The following is a 25,444-nucleotide window of genomic DNA, read 5'->3' on the forward strand; positions in this document are numbered from 1 at the left end:
CTTCATCTAGGTTAGCTCTTCCAGATCGTGTCCAGCTTCTGGTAGCTGTTGTTGAGTACCGAACAGTTCTCAAGAGACCTAGATTGGGATTATGTACCAACTGGTTATCAAGACAAAAAGCGAATTCATATGTGCCAATATGGTTTAAATTAGGAACGCTAACTTTCCCTGCAGTGTCTTCCCAAGATTTGCCTCCTGTTATAATGATTGGACCAGGAACTGGTTGTGCTCCATTTCGAGCTTACATACAGGAGAGAATTGCTTCTGGTCAACATGAAAATGTTGTTATGGTGTTTGGGTGCAGAAATTATGATAAGGACTTCTTTTTCAAAGAGGAATGGGAAGCTTTAGTAGCTGAAAAGAAGTTAATTCTCCATTGTGCTTTTTCACGTGATCAAGATGACAAGGTATATGTACAACATGTCATACGAAAACATGCTGATAGTTTTTGGGACCTTATTGGAAACAAGAAAGCCATGGTGTTTTTTGCTGGTAATGCTAAGAGGGTTCCAATAGATGTTTATGAAGCTTTAACTTTTATATGTGAAAAAGGTCTTGGGTGTAGCACACAGGATGTTGAAGAATACATGAAGAAAGATTTGGAAAAACGGTATCAAACTGAAACTTGGGCATGAAAACTGTTTATATTCTGATACTGATGGTTCTTACACTTACGTCATACCTATATAATTGCTAGTGAATGAAAGACAACATTATGATTAATTTACCACATATGTATGCTGTTTATGTGTTCTTTGTCTGTTAAGGTCATGGAAGGTGATACATAGTTGAAGGAATTAAATGAATTAACTGTACAGGTACTACTTGTAAATCTTGTAAATAAATATTTTATCACTGATTAATTTGTTTAGTTCAAATAAAAGTATGCTTCGATATTGAATCTCTATTACCCATTATACAATCTTCATTCAGTTGTATGTATATTATTATTTTGTGTTGTAAATTGAAATCATGTCGCTTATTTTTATGAAGAAATTTAGCTAGTTATGCACTTATTTTTACTTTTCTGCTTTTTTTTGTAGTTAATGATAAAATTGGCAGTGCATAAAACATCCAGATCACCAGTTCTGTTGTACGGTTTATTGTTTGTATACTGATAATGGAAAGCAATTAAGGAATGTATGATGTTTGTTGTTCTGTACTTTCTAATTGGTCATTGCTGTAATTGATTTTCTTATTTCAACCTGGTCATTTATGCCATTCATTTCCTACCCTCCATATGGTGTTTTGTGTAATTCATTTTAAACCTTCTATTTTGTCAGTGATGTATTATTTTACTAGAATGAATTTTACCTACTGTTGAAAATATCTTATATCTCTGTACTAGAGATGAATTGGTATTCAAACAAAAGAAGATTGCTTGGCTGATCTGGATGACTGTCTTGTTCACCTGTTTTCCACAAGGTGTTTTAAATGTTTTAGCTCTCTTCAGAATTTTCTTGCTGCCATTGTGTATAGGTGCACATTGGTATTTAATGGTTTTGGCTGTTTGCTGCTTTTATGGTATTGTATATGTATTTTTTAGGATGTCCTCTACTAGGAGCAAGGCTAAGAATGTTAGGCTCTGTAGGAATGATTACGTACTGTGTTAGCAGGATGTTGAATTTTGAGGTAGATGGACACTGTGCTGAATGCAGGGTATTAGAGTGTGATCTTGAGAATAGATGTGAGGAATGTAGGGATTGTTCTAAGAACTTTATGCTTAAATTTGTTAGATATAGGAGGAGAAGGAAATACTATGTTTAAGTTTGATAGATATAGGAAGAGAAGGAAAGCAGATAAATTATAAAAAGCAAGTATGTTCTGTAGTTTGATCCAGTCATAAACATGTCATTTCTTCCCCTTCTCCAGGTCCTTTATCCATAATTATTACTACTCAGTTTATGGATTTTTCCTCTGCTAATGCTTTAGGTAGTACTACTGAGACCTTTTCTTTAGCTCCCATTTTGGTTCAGGAAAAGTGTATTGAGAAGTCAGAATAGGATGTATACCTTATTTTACAGTTAGCAAAAAGGTTTGACTAAATTTGTGTCAAGGAATCTTTCAGGGTTTCCCCACAATAGGCTATCATTTTCTGGTTCCCATGTATGAGGTAAGGTGTCAGTGCCTCATCCATTGTAGCCCAAGCTCCGAACTGCCCCCCTTCCCCCAAACTCCCCACCAATGGCTCGACACCTTGATGAGGTGGTGGGGCTTGTGAGGTGCGAGGAAGAGGTGGACGATGGTAGCCGGGCAGTTTTCTACCCTGGCAGGTCCAACCATGTTACTAAGGCCATTTCTGAGCACCCAGACTAAGTTTGATCCTCTTTTGAACCTATTTTTTTCAGTCTTTCACTTCTTCCCCTGTCAGGATGAACCAGAATTGAGGACCTTAATATGTTAATGGATGATGGCTGTGACAACTCTTGTAATGTGATGGAGGGTGGGGATGGGCAGCATTCCTCCTCACCCATAAAATTCGAATACCTGATGTGTGCGAGCGAGGGGAAAGTCTTATGTCAAACTTGGTCCCCAGTACTGGGTCGGATCTCGACAGACTGACGACGCCTTAAGTGCTGGGGATCAGATGTATAACCAGGAAGTAGCCTCTAGGGGTTGCCTCTCAATTTGGCATTCCACACCCCTCCCTTGTTGGGCTCTATAGTAGGTGGAGGACTACCTGGCTGAAAACAACACTGTCGTTTTTATATATTCTTTATTAGGCCCTAATGTTGATGATCCCAGCGTGGAATCAGACTTGGCTACTGGATTCACCCAAGACAGTAAGCTTACCAGAACAACGATGGCACCATATGAGCCTTTAATAAGAAATAATAAGAAAAGAAAAATGTTCAAACCCGACCCAACATTAATTCATTTTGACCATATTTTTGGGACAGATAATTGTTCCAGATTTCTTGTTCTCAAAACAGAGAGGAAAATTTCCCACTATGTTTTAGAGAACAAATTACTAAGCTTACACCCAACAAGAGAAATGAGTTTCAGAGCACTGAAATTTATTGAATGGCTGATTGAAGCCACAGCGAAAGCCCAGTCAGAAACATTTCAGAACCTAAAAGAAATTCAAAGGGTAAATGTAATGGTGAAAAGCCATGACATGCTTAACTATATCCAGGGTAAAGTTGTACTACCTCAAATTGAAAATGGGGAGGAATTGCTTGAAAAGAATATCATATTAGAATCACTCAAATTAAGATACGATAACATTCATGACCTGGAGTTATATAAAATTCCAAGCAAAAGAAACCAGGAAGTTTCCATCAAAATAGCAAAAATTAAATCATCATGCAAAGTCAAAATAATGCCCAATCTATATGTACAATACAGAATTAAAACTACTGATGAGTAGAACTGGAATGGCAGCAAGAGAGGCTAAGCTTGAGTTAAAAGTTAGAGGGATACTTGACCCAAGCAGAAATCCATCATGATGCTTGTTTAGAAAACAGAAATCTAATACTTGAAATAACAATAACAAACAAATATGCTGCTCTATCATCCTTAGATGATCATGAAGCCAGTACTTCATGTATGGAGACAGTACCTTCTAATGCAGACATTGCTGATGATTCCCTACCAGATCAGAGAGCAAGGGGAAAAAGGCGAGACCCTGGAAATGGGACCACTCCGAAAAAGAAAAACTTGACAAGAAAGATGATTCCCATCCTCTAAAAAGTAATATAGATAGTATTGATGTAGAAGCTGAAACATTAACCACCTCACAAACAAACAATTTCTCAGAAATTAACAACATTGTTCATATAACTCCATCACCCATAATAGGACAAAGAGGGAAATCATTAACTCCTCCTCAACCCCAACCAACTAACAATATTCATCAACAAGCCGCCACTGTTTAAATAGACTCCTCTCCCAGTCTTGGTAAAACAAACAAGACACTCAATCACTCAAAATATAAATACCTTATCCTCTCGTGATAAGTTATGTAGATGTAGTGAATGTTTCATTGTTCAGTTGAATACAATGAAACTTGGATCTACAAGCAGCCTCACTAATATGATTAATAATTTTATCAAATTAAACAAAAAAGATAACAATAGGAAAATCTAGAAAAACACTCCGAAGATTGCATGTGTGTAGACCATCTTATTAAAGCTTGCTCATCTAGTGCTAGAGGCATAGAACATTTATTGGAGAAAATAAAACAAAAACAAAATTCCCAAGGAGCATTACCAAGAGACTTAGCATAAAGTCAAATATTAAGAAACCTGCAGCTTTGCATGAGTATGCAACCACAAATGTAAGCAAAAATAATGTTTTGCTTGACAGGGGCCTTCCTCCACAATAACATTCAACTCTTATATTATTCAATGGTTTAAAAACATGATTACAAATAGGAGAAATTCAAGGATTGTTAAAACAATGTGAACCAATAGCAATATGCTTGCAACATACAAATGAAAATGTCTCGAAAATAGGCAATTATACATTAGCATCACATTCAGTTCCTGATATGAATACATTAGGAACAGCAACTTACGTCAATAACCAAATTACTTAGAAAATATATTGACTAATAGTTCTGAATTCCAACTACCTGGAATTAAACTTCATGTTAACAACTCTACTTTTAATTTGTATAATATTTACAACCAACCTTCATGTAATTATGATTTAAAAAATCTATCTCAAGTATTATTGAATATTGCTGATGATTTTTTAATGGTTGGAGATTTTAATGCCCACAGCCCATTATGGGATTCCTTTTGCAATGAAACAGATTCACATGGTAACAAAATTGAACATATGATTGACACTCATAATCTTTGCATTTTAAATAATGGAGATATTAGCACTTACTTTTCAAAATCTCATGGAAGTTTATCATCCATAGACAAGTATTTGCTCACAGATGATCCATACACCAGCGATCATTTTCCAATTTTAACATCCTGTTTGGGACATACCCCAACAACAACTATCCCATGATATAATGTAGATAAGGCAGACTGGGACCAGTATAAAATTAAAACCAGCCATATCTCTCCATTTACACCAGTACAAGGTAATGATGACATTGTAGACTTCTTATTTCTTCACAAACTTTGTAATTACAGCTGCTGACAAATCTATTCTTAAGTCAACTACTACTCCTAAAAAACATTCAGTACCTTGGTGGTCTGACACATTATCCCACCTGATACAAGAAAATCATATTATAGGTAGAAGAATAGAAACTGCAAAATAGATTTAATGCCTTTAGTAAAAGACCTCTAAATTTTAAGAACACTGCCTAGAAACTTGTAGATATTACTATAGAAATCAGTCTACTAAAGCCTCATTACAATCGGATCTCGGCAAGATTTAGAAGGGAGGGCATTAGAGGAAATATAATGTCATGGAAAAAATATGTCTCTAGCTTATCTGATGCAACCTCAATAAGTAAAGTCTGGGAAAAATTAAGGAAAATTAATGGATCTCAGAGACATGCACTAATACATAATGGCCAACCAGTACATGATAGTACCGCAATTTAGAATATTTTAGGGCATAACATCGAAGAAATAATCGTGCCTAATGTTCCTATGATTATGGGTACAATTTCCACTGGCGTATCCCATATCCTTCTTATTTGTATTTTCAGGTCTTGATACTTATCTATTTTTTCCCTTTCTTTCTCTTCAACTCTGGTGTCTCATGGTATTGCGACATCAATGACTGATACTTTCTTCTTGACTTTGTCAATCAACGTCACTTCTGGTCTATTTGCACATATCACCCTATCTGTTCTGATACCATAGTCCCAAAGGATCTTTGCCTGATCTTTTTCTGTCACTCCCTCAGGTTGGTGCTCATACCACTTATTACTGCAAGGTAGCTGGTGTTTCTTGCACAGGCTCCATTGGAGGACTTTTGCCACTGAATCATGCCCTTTATGTACTGGTTCTGTGCAAGTGCCAGACATTCGCTTGCTTTGTGGTTTGTGGTCCCATTTTATGTACAGTGGACCCCCTGTATTCGCGTTCTCCAGATTCGCGGACTCACACATTCGCGGATTTCTCTGGGGAACGTTTCCCTGCATTATTCGCGGAAAATTCGCGCATTCGCGGTATTTTTCTATGATAAATATCCACAAATTCCTGGTTTTTTTGATGAATTTCATCATAAAATGCATTTTTTGTGATAAAACTATTAAAAAACCAAGTATGAAAATTTTTAGTGGGTTTTTCTTAAGTTTTAACTAACAAAATAGGCTGTTTTTAGCATTTTCATAGGGGTTCCAAACATTCGCGGATTCTAACTATTCACGGGGTGGTCTGGTACGCATCCCCCGCGAATATGGGGGGACCACTGTATTGCACTTCCTACATATGGAAGAGATGTTATTTCCATCTATCGTTCTTTGAACATAAGGCGGTCCCCGGGTTACGACGGGGGTTCCGTTCTTAAGACGCGTCGTAACCCGAAAATCGTCGTAAGCCGGAACGACGTTCTTGAAAACATGTCCACAGGGAAAATTTCACTACTAATTTGCAATTTTTCTTAGGGCCGTATCTCTAAAATTATCACTAATTTACTTTTTTCATGTGCAACACTGTGTATTCACAAATTACTGTATATTTTCATTAAAATACAAAAGAGAGAGAGAGAGAGAGAAAAAACTCCTTACGGTTTCAATAGATTGAAATGAATGTCTGTAGGCAACTTTTTCCCCCTCCCATAAATACATATATTTCTCCAGAGAAGAGAGAAAGAGAGGACTGTGCAGTTATGTTTGTCTGTCTATCAATTCTTTTGCTGAGAGCGAGAGAGATAAAAGGAAGAAATAGAAACACCAAATGTATGACAAGTATCTTGTGGAGAGAGAGAGAGAGAGAGAGAGAGAGAGAGAGAGAGAGAGAGAGAGAGAGAGAGTTGTCCTTACAGTATTTAAAAGAGAGAAATGGAATGATTATTGTATTTAAAATACTCAGATATGAATTTTGTACTTATAGTATTATTATTGGAAAATATTAATGATAAACTTATTACATACACGTCCATAAGAAAATGATCTCAACTCAGTAAGATGAGAGAGAGAGAGAGAGAGAGAGAGAGAGAGAGAGAGAGAGAGAGGATTACATAAAACCATTAAATTCGTTGACCATTGTATGGCATTGTTAAGCTCGAGTGTCACTCGAGTTGAGGTGGGGAAATTGATACAGAAAAAGACAAAGGGAAGAATTTTCTTTTGAAATTAGTTATCGTATTATTACTACTTCTATTATTATTATTATTATTATTATTTGAAAATATAATAAACACGTGCATCTACCGTAAAAATTCTCTCATCTCAGTAAGAAAGAGGAATTATCCTTACAAGTGAAATGGAAAGGTCATTTTCATCTCTTTAAAATACGACCATTATGAATTTTGTAATTAAAGTTTTATTGTTATTATTATTATTAAATAACTGAAATTATCAATAAACATTTTACATACTAGTACCATAAAAATTCTTTCATCTCGGTCAGGATAAAAAAAAAGAAGAGAGCGAGAGAAGAGAGAGAGAGGAGAGAGAGAGAGAGGAGAGAGAGAGAAGGAGAAGAGAGAGAGTGTGTGTTTATCTCTCTCTCTTCTCTCAAAAAATACTTATAACGCTTCTTGTGTGGCAAAAGAGAGAGAGAGAGCAGAGAGAGAGAGGAGAGAGACGAGAGAGAGAGAGAGATGGAGAGAGAGAGAGAGAGAGAGAGAGTTAACCTTAATTAAAAGTGACATGGATAGATTAGTGCGTATTGTATTTCTTTAAAATACTATCACATATGAATTTTGTAATTACAGTTATTATTATTATTATTATTCTTATTTTATTTTATTCTTATTATTATTATTATTATTATTTGAAAGTATGAAAAAACAAATAGTACAAGTACATAAAAAATCTCGAGTCTCAGTAAATGAGAGAGAGAGAGAGAGATAGAGGGGGGAAAATGTCAGGACCACGTGATTGCAACACTGCAGCTCTTCCCCCAAATTTTCCCCCTCCTGGCTGTCACACCCCAAATTTTCCCCCTCCTGGCTGTCACAGAACTTGATATATCTGACAGTTTTAGTACCTGAATCTTGAGAAAGGTTACTGGAAGTTACTTGAAGAAAGACTGGGATTTCCTTCATTCTTCCATAATTTTTTAAATAAAAGCTAAAATCTTACTAATTCACTATGGTATTTTCTTTAATGAATTGATATTATTGCTGTATAAATTAATATTAATATTTGAAAATAGTAAATCATTTATTTATCATACTAAAAAACACATCTTTGTAGTAGAGGAGAGAGAGAGAGGAAGCAGAGAGAGAGAGAGGAGAGAGCGAGAGAGATAGAGAGGAGGGAGAGAGAGAGATCGAGGAGAGAGAGAATTATAGTGATTATTTTCATTGGAAAATACAAAGAGAGAGAGAGAGAGAGAGAGAGAGAGAGTGTGAGAGAGAGAGAGAGAGAGAGAGAGAGAGAAACTGCTAAACTACAAAGGATTCTTATCTTATCATAGTATGTGTTTTTTAAAAGCGTCGTAAACTCGGAGCGTCGGAAGCGTCAGCGTCGTAACCTCGGAACAAGCGTCATAACCCAGGGCAGATTTTTCAATGAATATTTAAGAAAAAGCGTCGTAACCTCGGAACGTCGTAAGCCGGACCCGTCGTAACCCGGGGACCGCCTATCTGGTTCTTAGGGCCTGATCTTATGCTGCTGTTATCATTCCTTCAGTTTCCTTCTTGAGCTCTCCCCTCTGTAGCCATTGCCATGTTTCATCGCTGGCTAGTTCTTTAGTCTGTCTCATGTATTGGTTTGTTATGCCATTCCTCTGTTCTGTTTGTCATTCTCCTGTCTGTATATTTCTGGGTCTTCATCTACTTTTATCAGTCCTTCCCATGCACTCTTGAGCCACTTGTCTTCACTGGTTTTCAGATATTCCCCCAGTGCTCTGTTCTCGATGTTGACGCAGTCCTCTATACTTAATCCTCTCCCTCCTTCCTTTCGTGTTATGTATAGTCTGTCTGTATTTGCTCTTGGGTGTAGTGCTTTGTGTATTGTCATATGTTTCCTAGTTTTCTGGTCTATGCTGCGGAGTTCTGCCTTTGTCCATTCCACTATTCCTGCGCTGTATCTGATTACTGGTACTGGCCATGTGTTTATGGCTTTTATCATATTTCCGGCATTGAGTTTTGACTAGAGTATCGCCTTGAGTCTCTGCATATATTCTATCCTCATTGTGTCCTTCATCTCTTGGTGTTTTATATCCCCTGCTTCCATTATTCCCAAGTATTTGTATCCTGTCTCATCTAGTATGTGTTTGATGTTGCTCCCATCTGGTAGCTTTATCCCTTCAGTCCTTGTTACTTTGCCCTTTTGTATGTTGGCTAAGGGATATTTTTCTATTCCAGACTCCATCCTGATGTCCCCAGATACAATCCTTACAGTCTGGATTAGGGTATCTATGTCCTTGATGCTCTTGCCATATGGCTTGATGTCATCCATGAACATCAGATGGTTAATTCTGTTGCCTCTTTTCTTGAGTTGGTACCCAGCATCCAATTTCTGCAGTACTTTTGTCATGGGAATCATGGCTACTACAAAGAGTAGTGGGGACAGTGAGTCGCCCTGGAAAGTCCCTCTTTTTATATTAACCTCTGCTAGTCTTATTCCAGAGTTTGTAAGTATTGTATTCCAGTTGTGCATTGTATTTTTGAGGAAGCTGATGATGTTTTCCTCGGCCCTATATATTTATTGTTATAATTTCTGGATTTGACCTGTGTCTGCCGGTGGAAAGTTCCTGTAGCTCACTTTTCTAAGTATAAATAGATTCTAAATATACCAGAGAAAAAGCTAGCATGGTATGCTGAGGTTACTACCCTCGGCACGAGCACCCAGAGGGTGTCGGGTATACAGTACCCACGCAAGAGCCATTACAAAGGTTACTTCTCCTACCACCCTCTCGCTCTTGGTACTACTTCTCGACCCGCGCTCCATCTGCATTCCTGTAATTAGCCTTTGTGTGTTCACACGCGTCTTTAATTGCTCCCTTGGTGCCTTAATTTGCCGAAGCTACGTCTTCCGTGGAACTCTCTGCTTCTTCAATCCAACTTGAGTATTCCAAATTGTGTTTTCATAATTCGTATGATTACAATACATTCCATTTTTAGCCTTCGGTCCCTTGAAAAACATACTGGGGTGCCGCTAGCTCATTCGCCATTTGGGTGCATCATCAGACGCGTGCATCATTATTATTAGTTATTTCCTTTATTTTTATTCTTATTTTATGTTAATTTTATATTTCATATAATAAATGTGCCTTGTAGGGCTACTAGCTAGCCTATCGTATTTATCATCTTAGAGGTGGGAGTCCTCTCTCTCTCTCTGCCGATACGAGACATGTATACGTTATTGTTTTATTGCAAACCAGATAGGTTTTTGATTTATGCACATTCATGATTTTATATCACTGAAGAGGTTGAATGAGTTGCTTTCTTTCCCTAGCTTAACTGACCAGGCCTAGATGAGGTTTTGGAAGGTAGGCTAGGTGCCCCTACCCCTATACCCTTACCTCTCCCCCTGTCCGCGCTACGGTGCTTAACGGGGAGGATATCAAGGATAGAGAGTATCTCTCTTGTCATATTGTTGGACCTATCCTCCCTACCCGACCAGATCGAAAATTTCGAGTATTGAGGGTTTGGTTGAGTGCCCACCGTCCACGCCATGACGTCCTTGGAGCTTTATCTGACCTACCTGACCGGATCCATAGTGATCTCGGAGAGTTAGGCTAGATCCATGCTGGGTAAATTCCTTATACCTTATGTTCCTCTTGCAACTCTTCCATGATACCTCATTATGGTATTGTATATTAGATTGTTTATTGTATATTATATTGTTTATGCACATTTATGATTTTCATATCACTGAGAGGTTGGAAGTGTTGCTTTCCTCCGCTGGCTTACCCGACCAGGCCTAAACTAGGTTTTGGGAAGGTAGGCCAGGTGCCCCCTACACCTTTACCCCTTAGTCCTCTCCCCCCGTCGGCGCTACGGTGCTTGCGGGGAGGGCATCAAGGATAGAGAGTCTCTCTCTTGTCATATTGTTAGACCTACCCTCCCTACCGACCAGGTCGAAATTTCGATTTGAAGGGTTTAATTTAGTGTTACTGTCCATGCCATGACGTCCTTGGAGGTTTATCTGGCCCACCTGACCGGATCCATAGTGATCTCGGAGGGCTAGGCTAGTTCCATGCTGGGTATTCTCCTGACACCTTATGTTCCTCTTGCAACTCTTCCATGATACCTCACTATTGTATTGTATATTATATTGTTAATTTGGGTGGTCTGGTATGTATATCGCCTTGGCCTAGCCTCCTTTAGGAAAACAGTGGGCTCACGGCCTCCTGCCCCCTTTAGTAGTAGGCTATGACCTTCCGTTTGAGAGTGATCACCGATCGGTCACTGTACCAATCATGACTGGCCACGGGCCCAGTCGGTCTTCTACCTCCATAGTAGTAGGCTACACAACCTCCAGTAGGTGTTTATCTCTGATCGGGTATTGTGGCCAAGCGATCACGACCGACCACCCACCCCCCCCTCCCCACTTCCCAGCTCGGCTCTGCCGGACACTGTCTTATAGCTCGCGGTGCTAGGAACCTTACCGATGAACGGCCGCTAGAGTTTTTTTCGTTCAAGTGGGAGAGGTAGGGGTCGGAGAGGGAGGGTTACTGGTATTACTATATGTAATCACCTTGATGACTCTGAATGAGTAGCTCTGCCAGCTTGATAGTGGTCTAGCATCACACCAGCCAGCGGGCAGCGCACTGGATTGTACATTTATACTGCTCCGCCGCTCAGTTGCCTCTTCTCCCTGTTGTCTCCGCCGTCTCACTCAAGGAGAAATGGATCGGGCTGGGAGTTGCGCTCCCCCCCCTCGATGTGTTCAGGCTCAGGTATAGGATTACCTTCTTCTGTTCCGCTCGTTTCAGCCCGGTTCCGCCGGCATTGCTTATGGCAACGAGATTATGAGACTGAGTAGGCTAAGCTCTCTTTGGGATTAAAACTCTATAGATATCTCCGGACCTTTAAGGTTCCGACGTAGTGTGATTCACCATCACACTCTCCACCGGAGTTATTATACTAAGTTTCCGCAGCTCAGTAGCATTCTGATTCAGTTCGACCGGGCTAGAGATTAGGACTTTCCTTCTCTCCGGTCCAGCGTGTCCCAGACCCCATACACTGGGCTGACCTCTACCTTCCGGAGGACGGAATCTGGAGCAGGCGAAAACATCCAGAGTTTTCTTTTATTTATTCTGAAGGGTGCCCCGCTACCCTTTTCAAGCCCTGCGGCCCTGTAGTCTGTCGGTCGCATTCCAACTGCGCCGTGCAACTTGAGGGCTACATGGTCCAGCATCCTGACGAGTGTACCGTCTGCTACGACAAAAACCAAGATCCCTTCCAAAGGGATCTAAACCTGCTCCGGCAGCGGCGACTAAGTCGTCTTCGTCCCCAAAGCCGTCGACCTCTGCTACTAAGTTGCCTGCTGTTAAAGCTTCTCCCCCTCCTGAGGGGTCGAGAGCCAAGTCCTCCAAATCTAAGACGACGGAGTCTGGCTTTAATCAGGAGGCATTCGCTAACCTTCTAATGTTGAAGTTAGGGAAGTAGTTGATGAGAGGCTTGAGACGATACGATTCGCCTCGGGCACGGATACCTCCGGCCAGACAATAACGTCCCTGACCGAGAGGATCAGACCCCTGGAGGAAATGATGACCGGATTCCGCCAATCTGGAACCACGGCTCTGACCACAACAGTTCGGGATACATCTAAGCTGCCGCCATTTGAGAATAACAACCCTTGGCGACAAGCATTACATGCCCCATTTTCAGATGGGCAGTTGACGATCGAAGGGTGCGGAACCCACCCGGTGGAGGACTTTGAGTTCTTCACGGGGGGTCTCCAATTCCCATTCTCCGGACTCGTCAGGCTAGCGGAGCATGCGCTAGTCAGAGTATTCAAGGTCCCGAAGGAGACAGTGATCTTCCCTAGGGACCAAGATCAAGCTGTATGGGTTCGCACCCTTTCTGAATGGGGATGAGTTAACACCAAACTGACGCCCTATAAAGGTAGCTTCACTATGTTGTGACCCCAGAAGGAGTTCCGTCACCCTGTACAACCAAAGTGGCGGAACTAACCATGCAAGCAGCGGATAAACCCTTACCAGCTTTAAAGGAGATAGAGGCTACCTCTCTACTCTTCCCCGCAGATGTAGAGTTCTGGGAGGACCCTCCGCATACGTTTACGGCAGGTAAACTTGACCCGGATTGCGCCCCCACCCTGTTGGCAGAGAAGCTACCTAAAATTCCGTACCACTTGGTCAAAAGAGGAATTCGAGGCAAGAACCATATTAGGAAGGTCGATCAACTCAGTCACTGCGGCGGAGTTGGTTGCGTCATCCTACATTGAAGAACAGTTGTTCCGGGTCCTCACGAAAGCCCTGTTGCAGACTTTCCAAACGAACCTGTACGATTTCATTATGGCGAGACGAGCCTGCAGAAAGTACATCCTGGCGAGTGCCTCTATAAGGCACAAGCCTAACAGACTCATAAATTCCTCAATATGGGGAGAAAATCTGTTCCCGAAAGACGAAGTCAACGTCTTTCATGAGGCAGCCAGAGCTAACCAGAGTCTTCGGGTCCGTTGGGGACTTCCTTTCAAAAGGAAGTTGATGGCCCACCCGGACCCCAATCCAGAAGGCCTAGGAAGAGGCATGGAAGTTCCATCCCTACGGAAACCCTCTTATCCTCAGGGGGGCGATAGTGCAAGCGGTCCGGTCTCTCAGGTGGTAAGCCTTCGACATCTAAGGCTCAACCGCAGCAGCAGCTTGTTCTGGTACAAACATACACCGGCTCAGCAGCCTCAGCCTCAAACAGCCATAGTAACCTCCCAGCCTTCAACCCCATCCTATGAGTCGCGAGGCGCATTTTGCGGTTACAATAGGCATGCCGGAAGTAGCAGAGCCAGAGGTGGTGCCTGGCTACGTGGTGGAGCAAGAGGTAGAGGCTTTGGAGGAGGCTGAAGAAGAAGCGGACCTGCAGCCAACCAGTGAGAGCCCGCAGGTGGGAGGGAGATTATATCTCTTCCGGGACCATTGGACCTTCAGTCCATGAGGCCCACAGTATAGTCTCCAAAGGTATAGGGTGGAAATGGGAGAAAGGGCCCCCTCCACCGATCAGTTTTCACCAGACTCCGACGGAACGGCTTCTAGGCATCTATGCCAAAGATCTCCCCCAAAAGAAGGCTATAAAGGAAGTAAAACGCCTAAAGTTTCAAGGACGTCTCTTCAGTGTCCCAAAAAAGGACTTGAACAAAAGGAGAGTGATTCTGGACTTTTCCCGTCTAATACATTCTATGCAATAGATTCCGCATGTTGACCGTCTTGCAGGTGCGGACCTTACTTCCCCGTGGGGCCGTCACCACCGCTATAGATATTACAGACGCTTACTATCATGTTCCGATAGCAAGGAACTTCTCTCCGCACCTAGGCTTAAACTAGGAAAACAAGCTTACTCATTCAGAGTCATGCCATTCGGGCTCAACATTGCGCCCAGGTTATTCACCAAATTGGGAGAGACGATAGTTCATGAGCTAAGAACTCAAGGGATAATATTAGTAGCCTATCTAGACGACTGGCTCATTTGGGCAGCCACCGACGAAGAGTGTCTCAAGGCAACAGCCAAGGTTAAAAAATTCTTGGAATTTCTGGGTTTCCAGATGAACAAGGAAAAATCCCGGCTCGTTCCGGCTTCTCGCTTTTAATGGCTGGGAATACAATGAGACCTAATCAAACACAAACTATTCCTACCATCCAAGAAGATCAATGAGATAGCGAAGGCTACGAAACAGTTCCTCAAGAACAAAAAGGCTTCTCAGCGTACCTAGGAGAGAATCCTAGGTTCGCTAAAATTTGCGTCAGTGACGGACGTCCTATTGAAAGCCAGATTGAAAGAATATCAATCGAGTCTGGAGGGAGAGAGCCAACATCAATCTCAGGGACAAGATCTCGGTAATTCCACCCATTTTTAACAAAAAGCTCTGCCCATGGATGGAACGCCACAACCTGGCCAAGTCAGTACCATTGCAATTCCCTCCGCCGTCTCTGACTATCCACACGGATGCATCTTTAAGCGGCTGGGGAGGGTATTCACAACACAAGAAAGTCCAGGGAACGTGGTCGGATATGTTCCGCCAGTTCCACATCAATATTCTAGAAGCAATGGCCGTTTTCCTGACCCTAAAACGACTGACTCCGGCCTGGAACCGTCATATAAGGATAGTCTCAGACAGCTCAGTAGTAGTCCACTGCATAAACAGGGGATGCTCCAGGTCAAGCAAACTAAATCACGTAATGATTGCGATATTTTCGTTAGCAACGAAAAATCATTGGCACTTGTCAGCAACCCACCTGGCAGAAGTAAAAAATGTTATTGCAGACGCACTTTCCAGGACAACTCCGTTGGAGTCGGAGTGGTCCCTGGACAAAAAGTCATTCCGGTGGATTTGCAATCAAATCCCGGACCTTCAAGTAGACTTATTCGCCACGGAATCCAATCACAAACTACCATGTTACGTGGCACCCAACCTGGACCCTCTAGCTTACGCCACAGATGTGATGTCCATAAATTGGAAGAATTGGCAGAAGATTTACCTGTTTCCATCGGTGAATATTCTGATGAAGGTCCTGCACAAGCTAAGATCTTTCACAGGACAGGTAGCATTGGTGGCTCCCAACTGGCCAAAGAGCAACTGGTTTCCGCTTCTTCTAGAACTGAATCTCCGGCCCAAACAGATCCCCCGTCCAGGGCTGACACAGGTAGTACAAACTCAGACTGTGTCAGCTTCCTCAAAAATTCTGAGTGCCCTAACTTTATGGACTTCATGAAGTTTGCGGCCCAAAAGGATGCTAGTATTGATCCACTGAACATCTTTTTCATAGAATCAGATAAAAGAGAATCAAGGCTCAGGCAGTATGATTCAGCAGTGAAGAAGTTGGCCATATTTCTAAACGATTCAGATGGTCAAAATATGACTACAAATCTAGCCATTTCGTTCTTTAGAACTCTATTTGAGAAGGGCCTAGCCGCTAGTACCATTACTACGATCAAATCGACCTTATTCTTAATGGACCTGGCTTCAGGTGCCAGAATATCTGAACTCTTGGCCCTCTCTAAAAATCCAGATCATGTGGAATTTCTCCCGTCGGGTGAAGTATTACTACAGATGGGCTCCATGGAAGATTATTCCTCTGACACAGGATGCATCATTGTGTCCTGTAGTTACTCTTAAATCCTATCTGGCCAGGACTTCAAAAAAATCTTCAGGCCCCCCTTTTTGTTAGAGAGAAAGGCAGTACGATTTCTCTTAAAGGTATTAGACAACAAATACTCTATATATTAAACAGGCCAACCCGGATTCAGTCCCACACATCCATGACATCCGAACAGTGGCTACCTCCATTAACTATTTTCACAATATGAATTTTGAAGACCTGAAGAAATATACATGTTGGAAATCTCCAGCAGTATTTAAACGCCACTATCTAAAAAACTTGAAGGCTCTTAAATTCCCAACGGTTGCTGCAGGGAGCATAGTCTACCCTGAATGATGAATCTTATCAAACTCCTTCTCTTAACGTTTGGTCATTTCTTTTCCCTTAATACTCTCTCCTTCCTACCTGCGTCGCTCGTATTCCCTGCCAAACCTCTCTCCTCCGGGACGGGATGGTTCATTTGCCATCCCGCCACCAGAACATGTATATAGTGTTGAGACCATATTGGTTTTACGGACCTGTCTGTACATACCCTTGTATATTGCTTCAGGTACCATGCTTTTAGATTGTCTTATTATATTATCTTATTATTACTAGTTCTAAGCCATAGTTTAAGTTCTAGTGTAATTAGTAAATAAGTAAATTTCCTGCCTTATTACAGTGCATTAAAAATTTATTCTTTAAATGAACCTTAGGTTTCATTATCCCCTTTTATATACTTGTTTGGTATCTGTTAAGCTTGCGGATGGGACAAATTCCTCTTGATACCGTTTTCATAACCTTTTCAACCGGCAGACACAGGTCGAACCCAGAAAAGGGATTTTTGACGATGGAAAAATCTATTTCTTGGGGAAGACCTGTGTCGCCCGGTGAACCCATCCCTTCTTCTTCTTTCCCCACCCTTAACCAGTCCAAGCTAGGGTGTTTATTCCAGGAATGCAGATGGTGCACGGGTCGGGTCGAGTAGTATTAGCAAGAGCGAGAGGGAGGTAGGAAGAGTAACCTTTGTAACGGCTCTAGCCTTTGTGATGGCTCTTGCCGTGGGAGGGATTTTGGAAAGGAATCCTCTAATTGGCAGAAGACCTGTGAGTAGTGGCTTCCACTCGCCTTGTACTTTATACCCGACACCCTCTGGGTGCTCGTGCCGAGGGTAGTAACCTCAGCATACCGTGCTAGCTTTTTTCTCTGGTATATTTAGAATCTATTTATACTTAGAAAAGTGAGCTACAGGAACTTTTCACCGGGCGACACAGGTCTTCCCCCAGAAATAGATTTCCTTCGTCAAAATCCCTTAATTATTTCGGAAGGAGACCCTTTCGTAGACAAGTTTTGTTAAAAATGGTTGCTGCTTCAGCACTATTAATCTTGTAGAGAGTCTTTCTATTTTTCTAATGACAGCTTTCTCTCTGTTGCTTAGACTGGCGAGCAACGCACCAAAGGGCATGGTAAATTTACGTTGAGTCATTTTGGTGTTTATTATTGCTTATACAGTTCTCTCTCTCTCTCTCTCTCTCTCTCTTCTCCTCTCTCTCTCTCTCTCTCTCTCTCCGAACACGACATTTCGTCCAGATCTGCAGCACATTTTCCAGTGATGACTGCTGAGGGACTGAATTCCAATGGAGAGTCCTTCTTATATCCTGTTGTTGCGGGCTCTCGAGTACGGTCTGGAGAACCCCTGGGACAGGTTTAGTTTTTATTGGTTCCTGGAAAGGTGACTCATACAGCAAGCGTTCTCGAGTCTTACTGACCTTCTCAGGCAGGGAATATCACTGGGAGCCTCTTAATTGGCTTCTACCCAAGTGACGTCACCCCTGGTATTATTTTCATAATTATGTGCTTCGCATCCGGTGTTGATTGTCTCACGAGTGCTGGTACTTTCATTGGGAGGGAGAGGCATGGTCCTCCTCACACATTGGTATTAGGAAAGGTGACTCATACAGCGAGCGTTCTCGAGTCTTACTGATCTTCTCAGGCAGGGAATATCACTAGGAGCCTCTTAATTGGCTTCTACCCAAGTGACGTCACCCCTGGTATTATTTTCATAATTATGTGCTTCGCATCCGGTGTTGATTGTCTCACGAGTGCTGGTACTTTCATTGGGAGGGAGAGGCATGGTCCTCCTCACACATTGGTATTAGGAACGCTTCTTGAGTGGTGTTGAGGGGAGGCTTTTGTTCAAGAATAAAAAACGCTTCTAGGAGGCCCAGACATCATGGGTCAGGGGCTCTTTCAATGATTTTGACATTCCTAATGATGTCGTCTCTCATAATGTTGTGCTGGTGTACTGTAAGAGTGGGCTGCTTAATGGCTCCCTTCAGGGCATGGCAGGAGATCCTTTTAGACAGGTGCATCGTCGTCATACCGATGTAAATCTCAGGGGCATCCTTGGGCGGGGCATACATATCGGTAGACGACATTGGACTGCTTTAGGGGGTCTCCTACGGGCAGGGAGGGGTTGTTCTTCATCAGGAGGTCCTTCGTATGCTGATTCTTGTAATAAATAATGAGGGACATTCTCTTCCCTTCCTCCATAGAGCAGACATGTTCCTTTATTATTTTCTTGATGGCTGTTTTGTAAAAAAAAGTTTTATATCTGCCAGGGGTGGAATCGAGGGTGGCTCGTATTTCTCGGTTTACTAGTTTATTTGAGTACCCATTGTTGATCAGCATCTGAGATGCTTGGTAGAGTTCGAGGTGCGTGTCCCGGCCCGTTGAACAGTGCGAGAGGGCCCTCCTGACGAATGGCCTGGCAGTGGTGGTCTTGAACTGCACAGGGCGCTCGCAATCTCTATTTATACAAAGTCCAAGGTTTGAATTTTTGGTATAGACTGTCGTAGTTATATTCTGATCGAGAATGCTCGCCGTATGAGTCACCTTCCCAGGAACCAATGAAAACTCAACCTGCCCCAGGGGTTCTCCAGACTGTACTCGAGAGCCCACAACAACAGAATATAAGGAGAAGGATTCAACACTGGAATTCAGTCCCTCAGCAGTCATCGCTGGAAAATGTGCAGTAGATCTGGATGAAATGTCACATTGAGAGAGAGAGAGAGAGAGAGAATTGTATAAGCAATAATAAACACCAAAATGACTCAACCCGATTTTGCCATGCCAGTTTAAGCAACAGAGAGAAAGCTGTCATCAGAAAAATAGAGAAGACTCTCTACTAGATTAATAGTGCTGAAGCAGCAACCATATTATTATTATTATTATTATTATTATTATGATTATTATTATTTATTATTATTGTTTTTTTTTTTTTTTTTTTTTTTTTTTCCCTCTCTATCACAGTCCTCCAATTCGACTGGGTGGTATTTATAGTGTGGGGTTCCGGGTTGCATCCTGCCTCCTTAGGAGTCCATCACTTTTCTTACTATGTGTGCCGTTTCTAGGATCACACTCTTCTGCATGAGGCCTGGAGCTACTTCAGCCTCTAGTTTTTCTAGATTCCTTTTCAGGGATCTTGGGATCGTGCCTAGTGCTCCTATGATTATGGGTACGATTTCATGGCATATCCCATATCCTTCTTATTTCTATTTCAGATCTTGATACTTATCCATTTTTTCCTCTCTTTCTCTTCAAACTCTGGTGTCCATGGTACTGGCGACATCGATGATGATACTTTTTCTTCTTGAGTTTGTCAACAACGTCACGTCTGGTCTGTTTGCACGTATCACCCTATCCGTCCTGATACCATAGTCCCAGAGGATCTTTTGCCTGATCGTTTTCTATCACTCTCTCAGGTTGGTGCTCGTACCACTTATTACTGCAAGGTAGCTGATGTTTCTCGCACAAGCTCCAGTGGCTTTTGCCACTGAATCATGCCTCTTTTTGTACTGGTTCTGTGCAAGTGCCGGGCATTTGCTTGCTATGTGGTTTTATGGTCTCATTTTTCGTATTGCATTTCTACATATGGGAGAGATGTTTATTTCCATCTATCGTTCTTTGAACATATCTGGTTCTTAGGGCTGATCTTGTGCGCTGTTATCATTCCTTCAGTTTCCTTCTTTAGCTCTCCCCTCTGTAGCCATTGCCATGTGTCATCGCTGGCTAGTTCTTTAGTCTGTCTCATGTATTGTCCGTGCATTGGTTTGTTGTTCCAGTCCTCTGTTCTGTCTGTCATTCTCCTGTCTCTGTATATTTGTGGGTCGTCGTACTTTTATTAGTCCTTCTTCCCATGCACTCTTTAGCCACTTGTCTTCACTGGTTTTCAGATATTGCCCCAGTGCTCTGTTCTCGTGTTGACGCAGTCCTCTATACTTAGTAGTCCTCTCCCTCCTTCCTTTCGTGTTATGTATAGTCTGTCCGTATTTGCTCTTGGTGTAGTGCTTTGTGTATTGTCATATGTTTCCTGGTTTTCTGATCTATGCTGCGGAGTTCTGCCTTCGTCCATTCCACTATTCCTGCGCTGTATCTGATTACTGGCACTGCCCATGTGTTTATGGCTTTTATCATATTTCCGGCGTTGAGTTTTGACTTGAGTATCGCCTTGAGTCTCTGCATATATTCTTTCCTGATCGTTGTCCTTCATCTCTGGTTTGGTGTTTTTATATCCCTCCTTCCATTATTCCCAGGTATTTGTATCCTGCTTTCATCTATGGTTTGTTTTGATGTTGCTCCCATCTGGTAGCTTTATCCCTTCAGTTCTCGTTACTTTGCCTTTTTTGTATGTTGACTAAGGCGCATTTTTCTATTCCAAACTCCATCCTGATGTCCCAGATACAATCCTTACAGTCTGGATTAGGTATCTATTCCTTGATGCTCTTACCATACAGCTTGATGTCGTCCATGAACATCAGATGGTTAATTCTGTTGCCTCTTCTTTTCTTGAGTTGGTACCCGGCATCCATCCTCTGTAGTACTTTTGTCCATGGGAATCATGGCTACTACGAAGAGTAGTGGGGACAGTGAGTCGCCCTGGAAGATCCTCTCCTGATATTAAACTCTGCTAGTCTTATTCCAGAGCTTGTAAGTATTGTATTCCAGTTGTGCATTGTATTTTTGAGGAAGCTGATGGTGTTTTCTTCTGACCCCATATATTTTCAGGCATTCTATTAGCCATGTGTGTGGATCATCATGTCGAAGGCTTTCTTATAGTCTATCCATGCCATGCTTAGGTTGGTTTTCCTTCTACTGTTCTTCATTACCATTTTGTCTATCAGGAGCTGGTCTTTTGTGCCCCTACACTTCCTTCTGCAGCCTTTCTGTTGGTGGGGGATGGTGTTTTTGTCTCCTCTAGGTAAGTTGTATAGCCTTTCACTGATGATACCTGTTAGTAACTTCCACATTATTGGTAGGCAGGTGATAGGCCTGTAGTTACTGGCTATATTTCCCTTACTCTTGTCTTTTTGTACAATAAGGATGTTCTTCCTGTGGTCATCCATTTGGGTGCATGGTGATTTGAGATACAATGCTGGAGTTGTTCTGCTATTCGTGGGTGTAGGGCCTTGAAGTTTTTGAGCCAGTATCCATGGGACTTCATCGGGACCTGGGGCTTTCCAGTTTGGCATTTTCTTTAGCTGGTGTCTGACTGTGTCTGTCGTGATCTCTGTGAATCTTTGTTTTATTCTCCCTTTTTCTTCTTCCTTGACTTCCTGGAGCCATGTTGCATGTTTGTTGTGTGATACCAGATTACTCCATATGTTTTCCCACAGTCTCTTACTTGGTTCGGCTTCAGGAATTTCTGGGTGGTTATCTTCCCCTCTTAGTTGGCTGTATAGTCTTTTCTGTTTGGTTCCGAATAGTTTGTTCTGTTCATGTACCGTTGGATCTTATGTGCTTTGGCCTTAAGCCTCTGTTTTATATCTTCTATTGTGTTGTTTAGTCCCTCTCTTGTACTACTTGTTGGATTTTCTCGTTGAGTTCCTCCCAATTGTTTTCTTGCTTCTTAGCCTTTTTTCCGCCATCTCTTTCAGTTTACTCAAGTCAGATCTCATCACCATGATTTGCTTTTCCAGGCGCCTTTTCCAAGGAGGTTGCTGTTTTGGTTTCTATTGGGTTGGTTGTGCGGTTGTGCTGGTGGTGTTGGTGTTCGAATCCCCATCAGTTCTGCTACTAATCTTGCTACTGCATATACCAAGTTATTTGTTTCTGTGATACTGGTGGTGTGTATTATGCCCATTATTTCATTGACCTCACTTGTTTTCTCTTAATTTCTTGGTGTTGTAGGCTTTCATGGAGGGGATCTTTGTTCTCTCTGTATCTGGCTCCATCCATTGTCTAATCTTTTCTACCCATTCCGTCCTCTCTGTTACTTCGTCGGTGTTTCTTTGTGTGTCGTTTGATACCTCATCCTCCCTGTCGTCTTCTGTGGCATCGTCTCTCAGTTCGTCTTCGTGTAATTCGTTGTCGTTTGACATTTCCCTTTCCAGTTCTTCTCTTTCTGTCGGGGAGAGCCAGTTCTTTTTCTTTATGTTCCTTACTTGGTCTGCCAGCCTCTGCTCTGTTTGGGGGGTGTTATTCCTCTCATTCCAGATGTTGACCAATCTTCTTCTATATCCTCTCTCCGTCGGGTTGCTTCTAATGTAGCATCTCCATATTTCCTTATTTTCTTCTCTTGTCCATTTCTTCCTTTTTGCTTCTGTAGCTCCAATCTCAGGCTGTTGATTACTTTCGTTGTGGTGATCAGTTGCTGGATGACGACCTCCAAGTACCTGACCGTCTTCCCCTTCAATTGGGTTGAATACCTGGTTGCCGGACGAAGCTCCTCTGTTGCCAGAGGTTCCATTTACGTCGTTGTCGTTTATTCCTTCATTTCTTTCCATCATTGCTGAGTTTTGCTATTTAACCCATAGCTGGACCCTACCCCATCAGGGATAGGTACTCATTTACAGCTGAGTAGACTGAGGAAATTATGGTAAAGATCCTTTCCCAAGGAATCAACGCCGAGGAGAGCGGTCATTATTATTTTTATTATTATTATTATTATTATTATTATTATTATTATTATTATTATTTATTATTTTACTGTTATTATTATTGTTAAAATGTATAAAAAATCTCTCTCATCCCGAGAAAAGAGAGAGAGAGAGAGAGAGAGAGATTCGGTGAGAGAGAGAGAGAGAGAGAGAGAGAGAGAGAGAGACAGTCATACTCTATTAACAGTACATACAAAGCATGAGTTGCAAGCTTAATTGTCATTGGCTACATCCCACTCCTACCAATAGCATGTTGTCATGGAAAGAGAGAGAGAGGGGGGGGGGGGGGGGCGGGGGGAGGGCGGGGGGAGTGAACATAGTTTTTCTTTTATCCAGTACCTATTACATGATAATAGATCAGTATTAAAGGATTTTGCTTTTAACGTTTGATTGATACTTGGCTGTTTTAATATTCATTAATATTAATATTTGAAAATTAGAAAATTCATTCTTTTATCATAAAAAGTGTATTTAGTCATGAAAGATAAAAAAAATTAAAATACAGTAATTAGTGAATATTGCTCTATAAAAAAATCAGTAAAGTAGTGAATACCCCCCCCCCCATTATATTTGGTGATATGTCTCACAGAAAAAACCAAGGAGTACTGAATCTGCAATTGCTACGATCTTGCGGGAGTCCACTGTAAAACCTTTAATAACCACCCTGTACACTTAGAGAGTTCTTCAATAGAAAAATTCTGAAGCTGGATGTTATGCAACTTGGGGAAGGTGTGAGGTTTGCCTTTTTAATAGGGACACCACGTATAATAATTCTCAGCCCATGTAGAGAGAGTGGTTTGTTTGTGCTAGGGTGGAGGAAGATTGGAACCAACTGGGATGTTTGCTGTGACATCAAGGTAAACTTTGAGTGCTTAAACTTGGTATAGTATTTTATCCGAAATTCTAAGTTCCCTAATTAGAATAGGGAATTTTCCCTTTAAAAGGTCATTGTTGGCCAGGAATGATAGGTCAGGAAATAACAGTAAATGACTACTGTTAATGAGTGATGAAATGTTGTTACTGTCTAAGAGAGCCCAGTATGATAATCCGAGCTCCTTATGCCAAAGCAGTCAAGAAGATTGCCTTTTGGAGCATATGAGATGAAGTTATGTTTGGGCCCTGAGTTGAAGGGATGGCAGGAGTCTAAGAACCTTATTCAGGGAACAGGTAAAGGTTAAGCCATGCAGGAGCCTACCTTTGCATTGCAAAAGACTTGAAAATGGAATTGATAATTTCTACATTAGAATTATAATTCCATAACCATACAGCAAGGGTTCTGACAATGCTGCCTTATGTGCCATGATTATTATAATAATAGCAAGGCACTTGCTCTCAAAAGATGTAAGGTAAAATGTAAAACTTTCAACAGATTTCAACTGGGCTTTCAGTGTGGAGGTAATCTAACCACATTTTCCATTGGGACTGGAATGTCAGATAGGTGAAGTCTGTAGTTTTTGCACTGTATGCTAGCAATGTTAGGTAAATAATCTTCGCAGTAGACTAGATTTTGAAAAGCTACACATGAAGGTGATGGTGTAGAGAGGAGGAAGCATAGGTGACTTCTGTCTGGGGTGGAACAGTGGATGGTAATGCAGTCTATTCTCTCACATGTTGAAAAATGAACAATGACAGTTTGGTTAATTCAGGGCCACTAGGTAAGCTGTTCCGAAGAAAGCTAATAGAGTGTTCAAATATTTCGAAATCTGGGGACACTGAAGAGTGGTGTCAAAAACCTTTCATTTATGGCCCCCTTTTAAGGTGTGTCAGGTTTTTTAAAACTCATTAGAGGAGTGGGAGTGAACTCCACCCTTGCTTTTAATATATGGTGCCCAGGAGTTGGTTTTCCTTTTCCCTAGAAGGAACACCTTTGTCCTCTTCAAAAGGGTGCTGCTGCTCTTGTTATCCTTTCTTCTGTTCTCGGAGAGGTCTTTTAGTAATGACTGGAAGCTGGTATGGCTCTGATTTATAACAGACTTTTTTAGGCTTTAGGAAAAGGAAATTGTTTCCAAGAGTATTTTTTCCCAGATTACCTTTTCTCTGTGTTGGTCTAAATTCATTGAGTTGAATGACAATAGACTTAAGCAGGTCCCAACAGAAAGGGAAAAATGTAAAAGGGTGGTTACAGTGGGGAGCAAAATGTTGGAGCCTGCTAAATCTTCCTTTTAAGCCTTATTGCAAAACTTCAGAAAGTCCTAGAGCACTCCCCATAGGGTC

General features: G+C 41.7%; 1 protein-coding gene across 1 annotated transcript in view; it reads left to right on the forward strand.

The window, feature by feature from the left end:
- LOC135216830 (vesicle transport protein USE1-like) overlaps positions 1–25,444 on the forward strand; it is a 336,942-nt gene that overhangs the window by 154,082 nt on the left and 157,416 nt on the right. The gene's annotated exons all lie outside the window — the stretch shown is intronic.

The sequence above is a fragment of the Macrobrachium nipponense genome, chromosome 6 (assembly GCF_015104395.2).
Source record: "Macrobrachium nipponense isolate FS-2020 chromosome 6, ASM1510439v2, whole genome shotgun sequence".
Lineage (NCBI taxonomy): Eukaryota > Metazoa > Arthropoda > Malacostraca > Decapoda > Palaemonidae > Macrobrachium > Macrobrachium nipponense.